We start from the raw sequence: 13,912 nt of genomic DNA, 5'->3' as shown, positions 1-13,912 counted from the left end.
GAACCAGGACACAATGCCAGGAGGAAGAGCAGCACAGAGAAGACAGGCTCAAGCTGAGAATGCAGAAAGGCGGAAGGATGGGCCTAAGACAAGGATGTTGTCAAGGTGCTTCTTTCTTGAGCTAATATCACATGAGGGAGTTCCCGTGGTGGCTCAGAGGTTACAAACCTGACTGGTATCCATGAGGACACAGGTTCGATCCCTGGACTCCCTCAGTTAAGGATCCAGCGTTGCTGTGAGCTGTGGGTTGCAGACATGACTCAGATCCTGTGTTGCTGTGGCTGTGGTGTAGGCTGGCAGCTGCAGCTCTGATCTGACCCCTAGCCTGGGAAATCCCATATGCCGCCGGTGCGGCCCTAAAAAGAAAAAAAAAATTCACATGAGATAAAAGCCAACCCCTCTGTGTGAAGTCCCTGTTGTTTCATTTACCTTATTACACGCAGCCAAACACACTCCACATTCTCTAACCAATACACTCACTTGTAAAGCAGCCTCAGTGGTACCTGGCTTATAGCTAGTAATCAGTGAATGTTATTATGTGCCCAGCGTTCTGCTCCCTAACCACATGGCCAGCAAGCATTCCCCTCGATCCCCTGCAGTAGTTCCCAGTTTTCCTTTTTAAGATCAACCCTCTCCCCATTCTAAGCCTGTGGTTTGCATGGGACTGACACCCCCGCCCCCAGCCCCACCCCCACTCTAAGTGTGAGCCTTGACTGGCTTAAGCCAGTTAGCATGAGCCCACTCCCCAAGCAACAGTGACTGCCCGGGATGGGCACCTAACACAAGACAAGGCAGCGGGCCCATCCTCCGCCCCAGCAAAAGGAAGTGTTCGGGTGGGCACACAGCTAAAGACAGGCAGGAGGAGTGATCTCAGGGCTCCTCTTCAATCCATTTAATCAAATCTATAGTGAAGCGCAGGATAAAGTGACATCCACATCACCTCTCCCAAAGAAAAGAACAGCCACAAAACCTACAATCTGCCAAGTGCGGGAATTCATTCGAATTTCTCTTCCAAAAGAAAAAAACCCAGCCGGTCGAAACCATTTTGATTTTGTTTTTGGTAAACATGTCCAGGAGATCTCCTTTAAGAATAGAAGTGCACCTGGGTTTTAGAATGAACGTTGGACCCAGAGGCAGACACTGGAAACCTATGACTAATATTGAAATAATATTCACAGACAGTTGTCATGGCAGCCTGCTCATTCTGCACAAAATAGAACCCACTGCATTTTAACAGGATTTAGCAGAGGAAAGCTGCTAGCCTGCAGACAGCCTCTAACTGAGTTAAGCAACCTACTAATTGGTTTTGGTTTTATTATTATATATATAGCCTTCATACTATACCCGAATGGTGTCCCCAAAAAATCACAAATACTTAAAGTCGCTAATAAAAACACAAAAGAGGATGTTTGTTTAACATCTCCGCCTCCCTCGACATCTTCCATCAGACGACGACGACACACAGCTCAGCAGCAAGTCCCACTGTGTGCACAGCTGAATCCACTTGGAAATCTAAAGACAGTAAGTTTGGGGGACATAGAGGGAGGAGCCAAGCTCACTTCCATCATCAATTAGCACTGGCTGGATCTGCCGGCAGACACTCCCTTTTAAGTGGGTTCTGTAGGAGTGGGGAGTAGCCAAATTGTTCTCTGCGCAGTTACACAGTCCCAGGGGAGTGACGCTGGAAACTGGAGGCATCGCAAGACATATAAATAAGGGAGGGGAAGGTGAGAGGAAGTCTTTGCAGTGGATCTGTTCCTCTCGTGAGTGGCTATCTATCCAGTCTAAGCGCACTGACTGTGCCTCAGGGGATTCTGTGGATGAGCTAGAGCAGGTGTTGCGAGGAGCCCCACACGAGGCCATCTTTCCTAGGAGACAGGCTTTTGCATGTCATCCTGCCCCCCTCTGCCTTCTCCTCTTTCGAGTTTCTTCCTTAAGAGGGAAGACCAGGGTCTAATTAAAATTCAAAAACATCCCAAGTTAGGAAAACCACAGCAAGCCATTATCATCCATTAACATCTTGGAACAAATTAGTCCTTTGGGTTAATTAGGGTACTTCAAATGCTTTGAGATGGGGCCATGTCATACACTTGAAAAAAAAAGAGAAAGAAAACTCCCACACGACCCAACACTGTGCTCTTAGACATACTGCGGGCACGTGACAGTAAACAATTACGGGGCTGCGACACTGAGGGGCAGTCCCTCCGTAGGCGGTAGGCAGATGAAAGACACTGTCAAAACGGTACATAGGAGGTGACTAAGGGTGAGAAATGTGGAAATATTTAATCAGTACAGATTGTATTTTCCCTCATATAACTAAAACTACCGCTGAACAGGGGCATTAAAAATTAGGGATGTTAGGGAGTTCCCTGCCTAGTGTTAAGGATCAGGAATCATCACTGCTGGGGCTCAGGTCACTGCAGTGGCACGGGTTTGATCCCTGGCCTGGGAACTTCCACATGCCATGGGCGTGGCCCAAAAAGGAGGATATCTTTGATGTAGTAGTAGTAAAAATTATTAATTTAAAAAAATTAGGAATTTCACTTTTCGGAGTTCCCGTCGTGGCGCATGGGAACCATGAGGTGGCGGGTTCGATCCCTGGCCTCGCTCAGTGGGTTAGGGATCCGGCGTTGCCATGAGCTGTGGTGTAGGTCACAGATGAGGCTCGGATCCCACGCTGCTGTGGCTGTGGTGTAGGCCGGCGGCTACAGCTCCGATTCGACCCCTAGCCTGGGAACCTCCAGATGCCGCGAGTGCGGCCCTGGAAAGACCAAAAAAAAAAAAAAAGGAATTTCACTTTTCACATGTAACAAGGAATCTGGAAGCAGGAAATCTGAGGCTGGGACCTAAGCCTTCTTTCTGCTGAGACATATGGCTTTCTTCACTGTCACTGTCAACTCATGGTCACAAAATAGTTGCTCTCCCCCCCAGCATCACATTTGCGTTCTGAGGAGAAAGTGAAGCACTAAGGGCAAAATGGGGCATTTGGAGTCTACTTCCTCTTAAAGAAATGGTTTTGGAAGCCCATCTACTTCCATACATCTCATTGGCCAGAACCGTGTCACCCCGTCTTTGTAAGGGAGTCTGGGAAATCAATCTGTTTTCGCTGGACACGTGCAGGACAGAGGCGAAATACAGCCTATGGAGCCAGATGGCCTGTGTGTAAAACCCTGCTCCTTTATTTACTAGCTGTGCGACTTAGTCAAGTTACCTAAGTATTCTGCGCCTCCGTTTTCTCATCTGTAAATTAAGCACAGTAACAGTTGCTTTTTCACAGGGTTCTTGTGAGGATTCTAAGAGTTCATATGAGTAAAGAGTTGGAATAGTCTCTAGTACAGAAGAAGCATTATTCGAAGGTTTCTTTTTTTTTTTTATGTACCCGCGGCATATGGAGGTTCCCAGGCTAGGGGTCGAATCGGAGCTATAGCCACCGGCCTATACCACAGCCACAGCAATGCCAGGTCCAAGCCGCGTCTGCGACCTACACCACAGCTCATGGCAACGCCGGACCCTTGACCCCACTGAGCAAGGCCAGGGATCAAACCCGCAACCTCATGGTTCCTAGTTGGATTTGGTTCCTCTGCGCCGAGACGGGAACGCCTATTCTTATTTTTATTATCGACAAAAAGAAGAGTGGACATTGCGTGAGCACCGAGCAGCACCTGCCGCAGACGCGTTGCCCACACTCTAACTGCCCCTGTCCCGCTTGCTGCGCTACATGGGAACGAGCGCCCTGCTGCCTCTGAGAACCGAGGGCTGCCCAGGAGGCCACAAAACCAAAACCCTGACCGGCCAGAAGCGGCGATTCCTATGCCCATCAGCCTCTTTCCTCATTTCCTGGGAACCGAGGGCAACCCAAACTTCCAAGCATCTGTGCCAAGGAAGCACTGCCAGCCACTGTGCTGATGCCCATCCATTGTAGACCTGAGTCATCAGGACTCCTGCTGCTGCAAGCATCGGTCAATCCGACGCCAGTGGGCTGAAGCAACACTGGAAAGGCGCCCTTCAAAGGGCTGAAGAGGCAGCGAGTATGCTTCCGGCCTGACTTGGTTGAGGCCTTAAATGCTCGCAGCTGGGCGCCTTGTTTCTCAGCTCCAAGCCCTCACTGCTGGCTCTGTCCTCAGGCTTCGGGCAGGCAGCGGATGTCTTTCAGGCTTTGTGGTCACCCACACTGACTTCTCAACATCCTCCCTGTGTCTGGCCAGTTCCCCACATTTGACTCCTCCAAGGAGAAACAAGCCATTTGCTTTTTCAGCCTCTCTCAGAGCCGGAGCACAGGTATCCAGGCTGCACTCGGCCAGAGACCTGAGTTTAGAAAAGGGCTCCACGCGGAGTCAAGGGTTATGAAAGCCATTTCCCGCCAAAGTTGAGGGCAGAAGGGCCCAGTCCACAGAAACAGCAGTGACAGAGACTCCGGGCCCCACCACTGGCTTGCGCCGCTTCCTCTGTACTCAGAAGGGGCAGCAGCGGGCAGGCACCTCTGCTGATGCAGTGAGATTGAGACACCATTGATGTCCCCAAGGCCTTCTCGGAGAGCCTGTGGGCCACCGAACAGCCTTTAATAAACTCATTTTCTTCTTAAACTAGAAGGACTGTGGCATCAGCTTAGGTGATGGTATACCCCACATCTTAGGGGTTCACGCTTATCAAGGTTTCTTTTTCACTCCTGCTCCTGCGCAGGTTGCCTGCAGTTCTAGAACACGTGGTCTTCCCTCTAAGATTCAGGCCAACCTCTCTCTGGGGTGTTGCCGTTCTCATAGCAAAGGGGAACCATCAGAGCAGCGCATCACGAGCTGGCTCTTCACACCTGGGCTTGGAAGGGATGCATGTCACCTCTGCCCACATGCGACTGGTGACAGCCAATCACCCAGTCAAGCCTATCAGTGGGGCAATGGTGCCAAAATCCTACTTGGGCAAGAGCAGTAAATATTTTCAACAAGAACGTGCTGCTGTAGGCAACTGAGAGCCCATCTGACACAATGCAATAGTAAGATGGCAGGAGAGCCTCAGGCCTCTGGATCATCTCACACGGAGTCCAGGGTGGAAAAGGCAATGTCTCTTCTTGGGAATTCACACAAAAGCCCCAGGATTAGCTCTGACTGGGACGGACTGACCTGGCTTGAGTTATCCTCGACGCTGAAACAGAGGCACTCAAGACTTGTTTTTTGAGCACTCACGATGTACTAGGCACTACTTAGGTTCTGTGGAATACAGCAGTAAAGAAAAGCAAACCCATGCCCTCGTGAAACATTCATTCTACTTGAGAAATTAGTAAGTATCTAAAACACTCGACGGTGATAAGTGCTATAGAGAAAAATAAAGCAGGACAGGGGGATACTGAAGGGGAAAGGAAAATAGCCTCTTTTTTTTTCTTTTTTTTTTTTGCCTTTTTAGGGCCGAATTCACAGCATATGGAGGTTCCCAGGCCAGGGGTTGAATCAGAACTGTAGCCGCCGGCCCACACCACAGCCACAGCAACGCCAGATCCTTAACCCACTAAGCAAGGCCAGGGATTGAACCCGCATCCTCACGGTTGCTAGTCAGATTCGTTTCCACTGAGCCACAATGGGAACTCCAGGAAAAGAGCCATTTTAAATAGGGCAGTCAGGAAAGGCCTCGCTCAGAAGATATTTGGGAAAATATCTGAGCAAAGTGAGAGCGCAAGCAATGGGGTGTCCTAGGGAAAGAGCACTAAAGGCTGAGCGAACAGCAGGTGCAAAGGCCCTGAGGCAGAAGAGGCCTACTGTGAAGAATGGCAAGGAGGAAAGTGTAGTCTTATAAAGGCAGTGTAACAGGATATATGATCAGAGCTATAATAAATGGGAGATCAGATCACGTAGGGCCTTGCAGCAGCCACTGCAAGGCTTTGGCTTTCATCCTAGTTAAGGTGGGGAGCTACTGAAGGGTTTCAAGCAGAGAAGTGACTCACTCTAACTTAGGATTTAAAAGGATCACTCTGGCTACTGTGCGGAGAATAGTCTGTAGGGAGAAAAGGGCAGAAACTGGGAGGCCAGGCTATGAGGTTCTTGGCAATGATCCAGACAAAAGGGGCTGGCGGCTTTGATGAGAACGGTAGCCGGGGAGATGGTACAAAGTGATTAGTTTCTAAAGAGAAAGTGTAGCCAGTAGGATTGGCTCTCGAGATTAGATCTGGAGCAGGGGTGAGGGAAGAGACAAATATGATGTCTTCCATTTTTTTCTAAATAACAAATAGCCTAAATAACTGAAAAGGAAATTGCCCCCATCTGAGATAAGAAGATAAGGAAGACAGAATGGAGAAGGAGCCGGGATGGAGAGTTTAGATACAGACATAATAGGTCGGAGACACCTATTAGACATTAAGAGAAGATGTCTAGTAGGTAGATTTGGTGTTTGGGAGCTAGAGATGTGGGGGTCCTCTATGTTACAGACCGTAATTAAAGCCATCAGATTGAATGAGGTCACCAGAGCGGTGAGAAGGAAGAGAGATGTCTACGAGCTGAGGCCCGTGGCACGGCCGGGGTAGAGGTCAAAGAGATGCCATCCCGAAGAGCTGGCTGAGAAGGGGCGACCGCTGAGGTCGGACGCAAGTCAGGAGAGAGCGATATCCTAAAAGCTGGGAGGGGAGGGTGCTTCCAAACGGAGGGGAGGGTGGAGAGGGCGCCCCTGTAAGAGTTCTGCTGTAACGGAGAACAGGGGAATGGGAGTAGTCAAGAGAGGGGAATGAGATTAAGAAATCACTTTTTTCTTTTTTCTTTTTTTTTTTTTTTGGTCTTTTTGCCATTTCTTGGGCCGCTCCCGCGGCATATGGAGATTCCCAGGCTAGGGGTCCAACTGGAGCTGTGGCCACTGGCCTACACCACAGCCACAGCAATGCTGGATCCTTAACCCACTGAGCGAGGCCAGGGATCAAACCTGCAACCTCATGGTTCCTAGTCGGATTTATTAACCACCGAGCCACGACGGGAACTCCAAGAGATAACTTTTAATGATGAGAAAAGTGACAGCACGTTCGTTTGCTGATGGCAATGATCCAACAGAGAAGGTCAATGATGATGCAGGAGAAAGCGGGAGTGCTTTCCTTGGGTAGGCGAGCGGGGGTAGAGAGCTGGGTTTCGCCAGGAACACAGACAAGTCATCTGGGGCGGAAACTCTCAACCAGGGCACTGCTGACACCTGGGACCGAGTTATTTTTTGTTGTGGGCAGCTGTTCTGTGCACTGCAGAATGTTCCACTGCATCCCTATCTCTACACGCCAGAGGCCAGCAGCAGACGCATCCCCCCGCCCACCAGGACAGCACAAAGCATGGCCAGACGTTGCCAAAGAGCCCCCAGGGTTGCTCACCCCCCACATCTGGGAACACGTAGGGTTGTCCCAACTCGGGGAATGGTGAGTAAAAGCCACGCACACTGTGAAACATCTCACAATATGCAGGAGAGCCCCCCAGGACAGCGAGTTCCCCACGCCCGAATGTCAACAGGGCTGTGGTGGAGAAGGTCTAGGCGGGCCAGATGCAGGGAGGTGAGCAGACGGGGGGAGGGGGGGGTACCTGCAGAAATTCTCTTCAGATTGCTTCCACTTCTTTGGCTCAAATAAGGAAACAAGGTCATCATCTGTACGTTAGGGTGGGGAAGGAGGTACAGAAAGTTTAGGGAGAGAAGACATGAAGCTGTCCTTTAGGGCTGATGGAAAATGAATGGACAGGAAAAGGAGACACAATTCTGGGCCACATTAAGAACTCACACAAGGAGTTCCCGTCGTGCCTCAGTGGTTAGTGAATCCGACTGGGAACCGTGAGGATGCGGGTTCGATTCTGGGCCTCGCTCAGTGGGTTGAGGATCTGGCGTTGCCGTGAACTGTGGTGTGGGTCACAGACACAGTCGGATCTCATGTTGCTGTGGCTGTGGTGTAGGCCGGCGGCTGCAGCTCCAATTGAACCCCTAGCCTGGAAACCTCCATATGCCACAGGTGCGGCCCTAGGAAAGGCAAAAAAAACCAAACTCACACGAGGCACTTAGTCAGGAATCTAACGTGAAACCAGTAGGCCTGGATGCGTGTTCTACCTGGGGCGCAGTAGAGAGAGAAATGGATTTAACATCCTGATTTTTATCAACAAGTACAAGCAACAAAGAGGCAAAGGAGGGATAAAAATGACCACAGAACTTGAACTGGCTAAGAAGACAGGGGATGTGAGTGACTATGAAAAGGTGGTAGGAAAAAAGGAGCAGATACCCCTTCTGACAGGCTAGTTTCAAACATTCTGACGAGCTGTAGAAGGGGAGAAATAAGGTGAACTCTGCCGCACTAAGATAACCATTCGCTTTCCTTAATGAATTCCTGAATACGCACTAAAAGACAGAGTATAATCGTCTGTAAGTGAAATCAGGTCCACTGAGCTTCCTAGCAAGTCAGCTCAGTGTGTGGGGCGGCGGTTTCTCTGGTTGAGTTATTCTCCACCAGTGAAGCCAAACGCTGGGGGAAGCCACACTAAGCATCTGAGAAATCAGAGGACTCAAAAAGTTTGAAGTGACTTCTAGTCTTTATTTGCTCTTTTTTTTTTTTTTTTTGCCTTTTTAGGGCTGCACTCGCACATATGGAGGTTCCCAGGCTAGGGGTCGAATCAGAGATGTTGCTGCGCCACAGCCACAGCCAGATCCGAGCCGCGTCTGCGACCTACACCACACAGCTCATGGCAACGCCGGATCTTTAACCCACTGAGAGGGGCCAGGGACCGAACCCACAACCTCATGGTTCCATAATCAGATTCGTTTCCACTGCGCTGCGACGGGAGCTCCTTTATCTGCTACTTTTTAAACCCATCTGTCTAGGAGTTGATCAGATGATTATGTGCCGACCTGGGGGCGACAGGCTTCACAAATCTGGATGACCAGACCCAAGTGAGAGGCGAAACGGTGGCCAGCTGCGGCTCTACCCATGAAGCTGCTGGGATCGAGGTGAAAGTCATCAGCAGGGATTTCTGTCAGGCTCCCGGTTCCCCCTTTGGAGGATTCCGTTTAAAAATGATAAAAGACAAGAAAGGTACCCATTTCCCCACTGGCATGCATAGGAAATGCTACAAGACACCAGTGGCACACTTGTGGGAAAAGCATGTAGCCCTGATGGACAAGGGCCGCCCCCAAATCACTTCGGTATCAGAAAACTGGGTGGGAGCCCAGCTCTGCCACTCACCAGCGGACTCGTCTCGGCGGGGCATTCGAACTCTTCAGCCTGGACGTCTTCAGCTGGAAAACGGAGATGGTGATACTTCTTACCACGGCTACTTCGTAGGAATGTATGCAAAAGTGCTCTTTCAACTAGATTGCACTCTGCTAACAACGGAGAGCGTGAAGACCCCTTGAAGGCCACGGGCGGGGCGGGGCGGGGCCGGCGGGGGGGGGGGCGGGGACGACGACGACAAAAGTCTCCCTCCTTGTCAGAATGGAGAAAAGGAACAACCTTTTTTGGCGAAAGGCAGGATCGGGTGTTGTGTGCGTCAGAGGTGCACCAGCCTCTTTTCTACCTGGAGGGGGATGCGCGGGACCCTCCCCTTAGAGCGAGGGCAAACAGAGAGCGGGAGGAAGGGCAACGCATTCCCGAAAGACAAACCAAAACACAACAGGTGAGTGTCATTTCGGGCCCTTGCTCTGAACTGACAAGAGTTCAGGAACAACTGAAACATCCTGACAACTGGGCATCCCTGGAGTCATGACGACTCAGGGACTAGCGGGAAACATGGAGCTTTCATGAATTCCTCCTTTAGCTGCTGACTATCCACTCATGGTCATCTCCTGGCTCAAGCATCACTGCTCAAGAGGCCTCTTGAAACGTATCAACGAAAAAGGCATCCTGCAAGGGTCCCATGATGAATATTACTGGGCGCTAACCAGGATAGAGGAAGCCTGGTACTAAATAAAGAACCCAAGCCGGCCTGCCTCTGTCTCCATGGAGAACTTACACGGCAGGTACGTGCCTCCATTTTCCCAACCTGGAAAGCAGAGTTAATTCAGAGGGGAGAATAGGGGTGTCTAAGCCAACCCATGCATTTCACAAAAGGGCATATGGAGGTTTGGGAGGTGAACAGTCAGTCCAAGAATACACAGCTAGGAGTTCCCGAGTGGCGCAGCGGAAACGAATCCAACTAGAAACCACGAGGTTGCGGGTTCCACTCCTGGCCTCGCTCAGTGAGTTAAGGATCTGGTGTTGCCATGAGCCGTGGTGTGGGTCACAGACACAGCTTGGATCTGGTGTGGCTGTGGCTGTGGTAGAGGCCGGCAGCTGCAGCTCCAATTCAGCCCCTAGCCTGGGAACCTCCATATGCTGCGGATGCGGCCCTAAAAAGTCAAAAATAAAAATAAAAAATAAAAATACACAGCTAGTGAGTAGCCAAGGCAGCACTAGATCCCGGATCACCACCCCCAGATCAGTGTGCCTTCCACCCACCTGTTTCTCCCAGGGACCTTCCCAGGAAGGCAGGAGTTGGCTGAATGGGTATTATTTCTCCATCATTCTGTCAGCCTCAAAGGAAGACGCCAGGGAAAAGGACAGCCGCAGCCTTCAGCCATGTCCAGCTCAGCACTTCAAGAGGCCTCCCAAATGGTTTTAAATGGGTTCTCAAGCTTGGGAAGGGCCAGCACCGAAAATCCTAGGATAGTAACGAAGATCCATCCAGAAGCACTGGGGAGGGCAAATGGGGAGGGCGAATGGCACCCGACAATGAAAACCAAGAAATGAGATCCTACAGGCACCCTTCTTTATGGACGGTTCCAGCACCTTCTTGGGACCACAGTCTTGGAAGCACAGGGGCAGGTTCATGGGCTAGGACCGACCTGCACTCGCACAGGCCTGCGCAGGGTTCAATGCTCTGCAGTCATCGTTTTAGAATTAATAACAGGATCAAGGAACCTGTTATTTTCATTTTGCACTGGGCCCCTCAAATCTTGCGGCCGGTCTGGCTTCATCCCTCCCAGCCCTAAAGGGGCCGCGCGTCGGCAACGGATCCCCCACCCCTCCCCCACCCCCAGACAAATAAGATCAAAAGCAAGCCCTGTAGTTTTTAGCCCCTCCTGGGCTTCGGGAGGGGAGAGATGCTGTGGGAAAAGGCAGGGGAGCATTAAAAGCCTATAGCCTCAGGCAAGAGGCCAACAGAGAGACGCCTTTTCCAACCCTGGCAAAATAAAGGTCAATATAAAAAGGCTCCGCCAGACCACCCCCAAACCCCGCGCTGCCTGAATCTTTGGCTCCATGTGGTGCTCCTGGGCGCCCTGCTCCGGACTCAAGGCCTCCGACGCGGCCGGAAACGGCTCATGTGCTGGTGGGGAAAGTGGGGGGAGGGCAGGTCCCTCACGGGCTGAGGGAAGCTGCCAGAAGGCGCCGCGCGCCCGGGGCACTGTCCGCTTCCGCCCGCTGGGCCGACCTCGCGGACGCTCCGGCTGCGGCAAAGTTTGGGGAGGGGTGACTCGTGGGGTGGCACTCTCGCCGGGTGCGGAACCCGCGCCCGGGCTTCGCCCGGGTCGCAGGGGCGGCGATTCCGGGAGGCAAAGGAGAGCAAGCAGCCCAGACGCCAGAGCGGGAGCCCGGGACCCGGCCGCGAACACCAAATCTCGCAGGCGGCGCGGGGCCGCGGGGGGGGCGGAGCTACGGCTGAGGGGCGGGGTTTCAGTGGAGGCGCTGGGTCTCATGTGACACTATGAATAAACTAATATGGAGGGTGTCCTGCGCGAAGGTTCCATAGTGTAGTGGTTATCACGTCTGCTTTACACGCAGAAGGTCCTGGGTTCGAGCCCCAGTGGAACCAAGCTGGGCAGAAGCCCTCTTTTCCGCAAGCTTTTGAAAAGCAAGCACAGATAAAAAAAGAGGTGCTTTTCTTTCACCATTTAATTTTTTTTTTAATTTTTCTACTTTTTGGCATGTGTTTATCGCAGAAGCGTAATGACAGATCCCCGGATCCCCGCCGCCCTCGCCCGACCTGGAAAAGAGCAGAAGTCTGGGCCTGGCTGTGTCTAGTGCACCCTGCCACACACACCCCGGGTCCTACCTCCACCTCTCCTTTGGTGCTCTGGGGCGGCTCCTTACCTACAAAAGAGGGCCCCCCCCAAACCTCCGACTAAAATATGGCAATATAGCAGTGCTTTGAATGCAGTTGAATTATTAGAGGTTTATTCTTTTTATTATTAAAGGTTTAATTTTTCATTAAACTCTAAAATACAGGGCAGAGGAAAAAATAGGCCTTTTCTTTCTAGCACAGCAGTAGGGTTTGTTGAATAGACCTTCATCTGTTTAATGAAGAATCCATACACAGTACAGAATAAGCGTCAGGCTTCTGGACACCCCCAAAATGCTGGGTGGATGACTAAACATTACTCTAGTTCCTATTTGTTCCTCTATACTAGCTCATTACAGCTTCACTTTGGGGGATTTTTTTTTTTTTTTTTTGGTCTTTTTGCCATTTTTTGGGCCGCTCCGGTGGCATATGGAGGTTTCCAGGCTAGGGGTCTCATCGGAGCTGTAGCCGCCGGCCTACGCCAGAGCCACAACAACACGGGATCCGAGCCGCATCTGCAACCTACACCACAGCTCACGGTAACACCAGATCCTACACCAACTGAGCAAGGCCAAGGATTGAACCCGCAACCTCATGGTTCTTAGTCGGATTCGTTAACCACTGTGCCACGATAGGAACTCCTATTATTATTCTTTTTTTTTTTTATGTCTTTCTAGGGTCGTGCCCGCGGCATATGGAAATTCCCAGGCTATGGGTTATTCCCAGGTTACCGGTGGAATCACAACTGCAGCTGCTGGTCTACACAACAGCCAAGCGAAGAGGATCCAGGCAGCGACTGCGACCTACACCACAGCTCACAGCAAGGCCAGATCTTTAACCCACGGAGTGAGGCCAGGGATGGAACCTGCATCCCTATGGATACTAGTCAGTAGGTTCCTTTACCGCAGAGCCACCACGGGAACTCCTTTATCTTTTTTTCTTTTTTATTTATTTTTTTTTTGTCGTCTTTTTGCTATTTCTTGGGCTGTTCCCGCGGCATATATGGAGGTTCCCAGGCTAGGGGTCGAATCGGAGCTGTAGCCACCAGCCTACGCCAGGGCCACAGCAACGCGGGATCTGAGCCCCGTCTGCAACCTACACCACAGCTCACAGGCAACGCCGGATCGTTAACCCACTGAGCAAGGGCAGGACCGAACCTGCAACCTCATGGTTCCAAGTCGGATTCGTTAACCATTGCGCCACGACGGGAACTCCTCCTTATCTTTTTAATATTGACATTTTTCATCGTTGACAAGAAGAATGAAGTAAAGGTGTCTGAGATCCTGGGGATTGAGGTGGGCTAGCGGCGGTGGAGAACTAAAAAAGGGAAGGGAAAACAGTATTTTTCTACATAGTTTTGCTCATATGGCGTGTAAATATGCCTCCTTTTCTAACTCAGAAGTATAACACATGATTATCCCTGTTCTTAGAATCACTTTATTAACTTTTTTTTAAACCATCTGAACTGTGTTTAGGGGCATGGTTCAGAGATGCTAAATGCATCCACATTGTTGTCAAACAGCTCTCCAGAACTTTTCTATCTTGGAAAACTGAAACTCTGTATCCATTAAATAACTCCCCCTTCACCCCCCCATCAATTTTATTCTTAATAGCTGTATAATATCATCTAATTATGTTAAACACTATTCTAAGCATTTTTATGTGTATTAGCCCATGTAAGTCTCAAATTCTGTGAAGCTGGCATTATCATCACCCTCCGACAGGTGGGAAAATTGAGGCACCGAGACCTTAAGTACCTTTCCCAAGGTCACATAACAACTGGTCGAGCAGGGATTTGCCCCCAGTCTGGCTTGGGAAACTGTGCTCTTAACCCTGCCTGTTGCCCTGAACCCTTAACCTTGGCTGGGTCGATGGTTTCCAATTTTGTCTTC

The 13,912-nt window shown here is 50.7% G+C and overlaps 1 protein-coding gene and 1 non-coding gene across 2 annotated transcripts in view; one reads left to right on the top strand and one right to left on the bottom strand.

Moving 5' to 3' along the window:
* The window catches only part of PPEF1 (protein phosphatase with EF-hand domain 1), a 142,692-nt gene extending 131,098 nt beyond the window's left edge, over positions 1–11,594 (bottom strand). The window contains exons 1-2 of the mRNA XM_047765102.1: positions 10,421–11,594; positions 9,170–9,222 (exon numbers count right to left, since the gene is read on the bottom strand). The gene's annotated coding sequence lies outside the window, so the exon portion shown is untranslated. The remainder of the gene's footprint in view (positions 1–9,169; positions 9,223–10,420) is intronic.
* Positions 11,595–11,701: 107 nt separating this feature from the next.
* Positions 11,702–11,774, top strand: TRNAV-UAC (transfer RNA valine (anticodon UAC)). The gene has a single exon. It is a non-coding gene; the product is annotated as a tRNA-Val (tRNA).
* Positions 11,775–13,912: the final 2,138 nt, after the last annotated feature.

The sequence above is a fragment of the Phacochoerus africanus genome, chromosome X (genome assembly GCF_016906955.1).
Source record: "Phacochoerus africanus isolate WHEZ1 chromosome X, ROS_Pafr_v1, whole genome shotgun sequence".
In the NCBI taxonomy this organism is placed as follows: Eukaryota; Metazoa; Chordata; class Mammalia; order Artiodactyla; family Suidae; genus Phacochoerus; species Phacochoerus africanus.
This window is presented reverse-complemented; position numbering and strand designations above follow the sequence as displayed.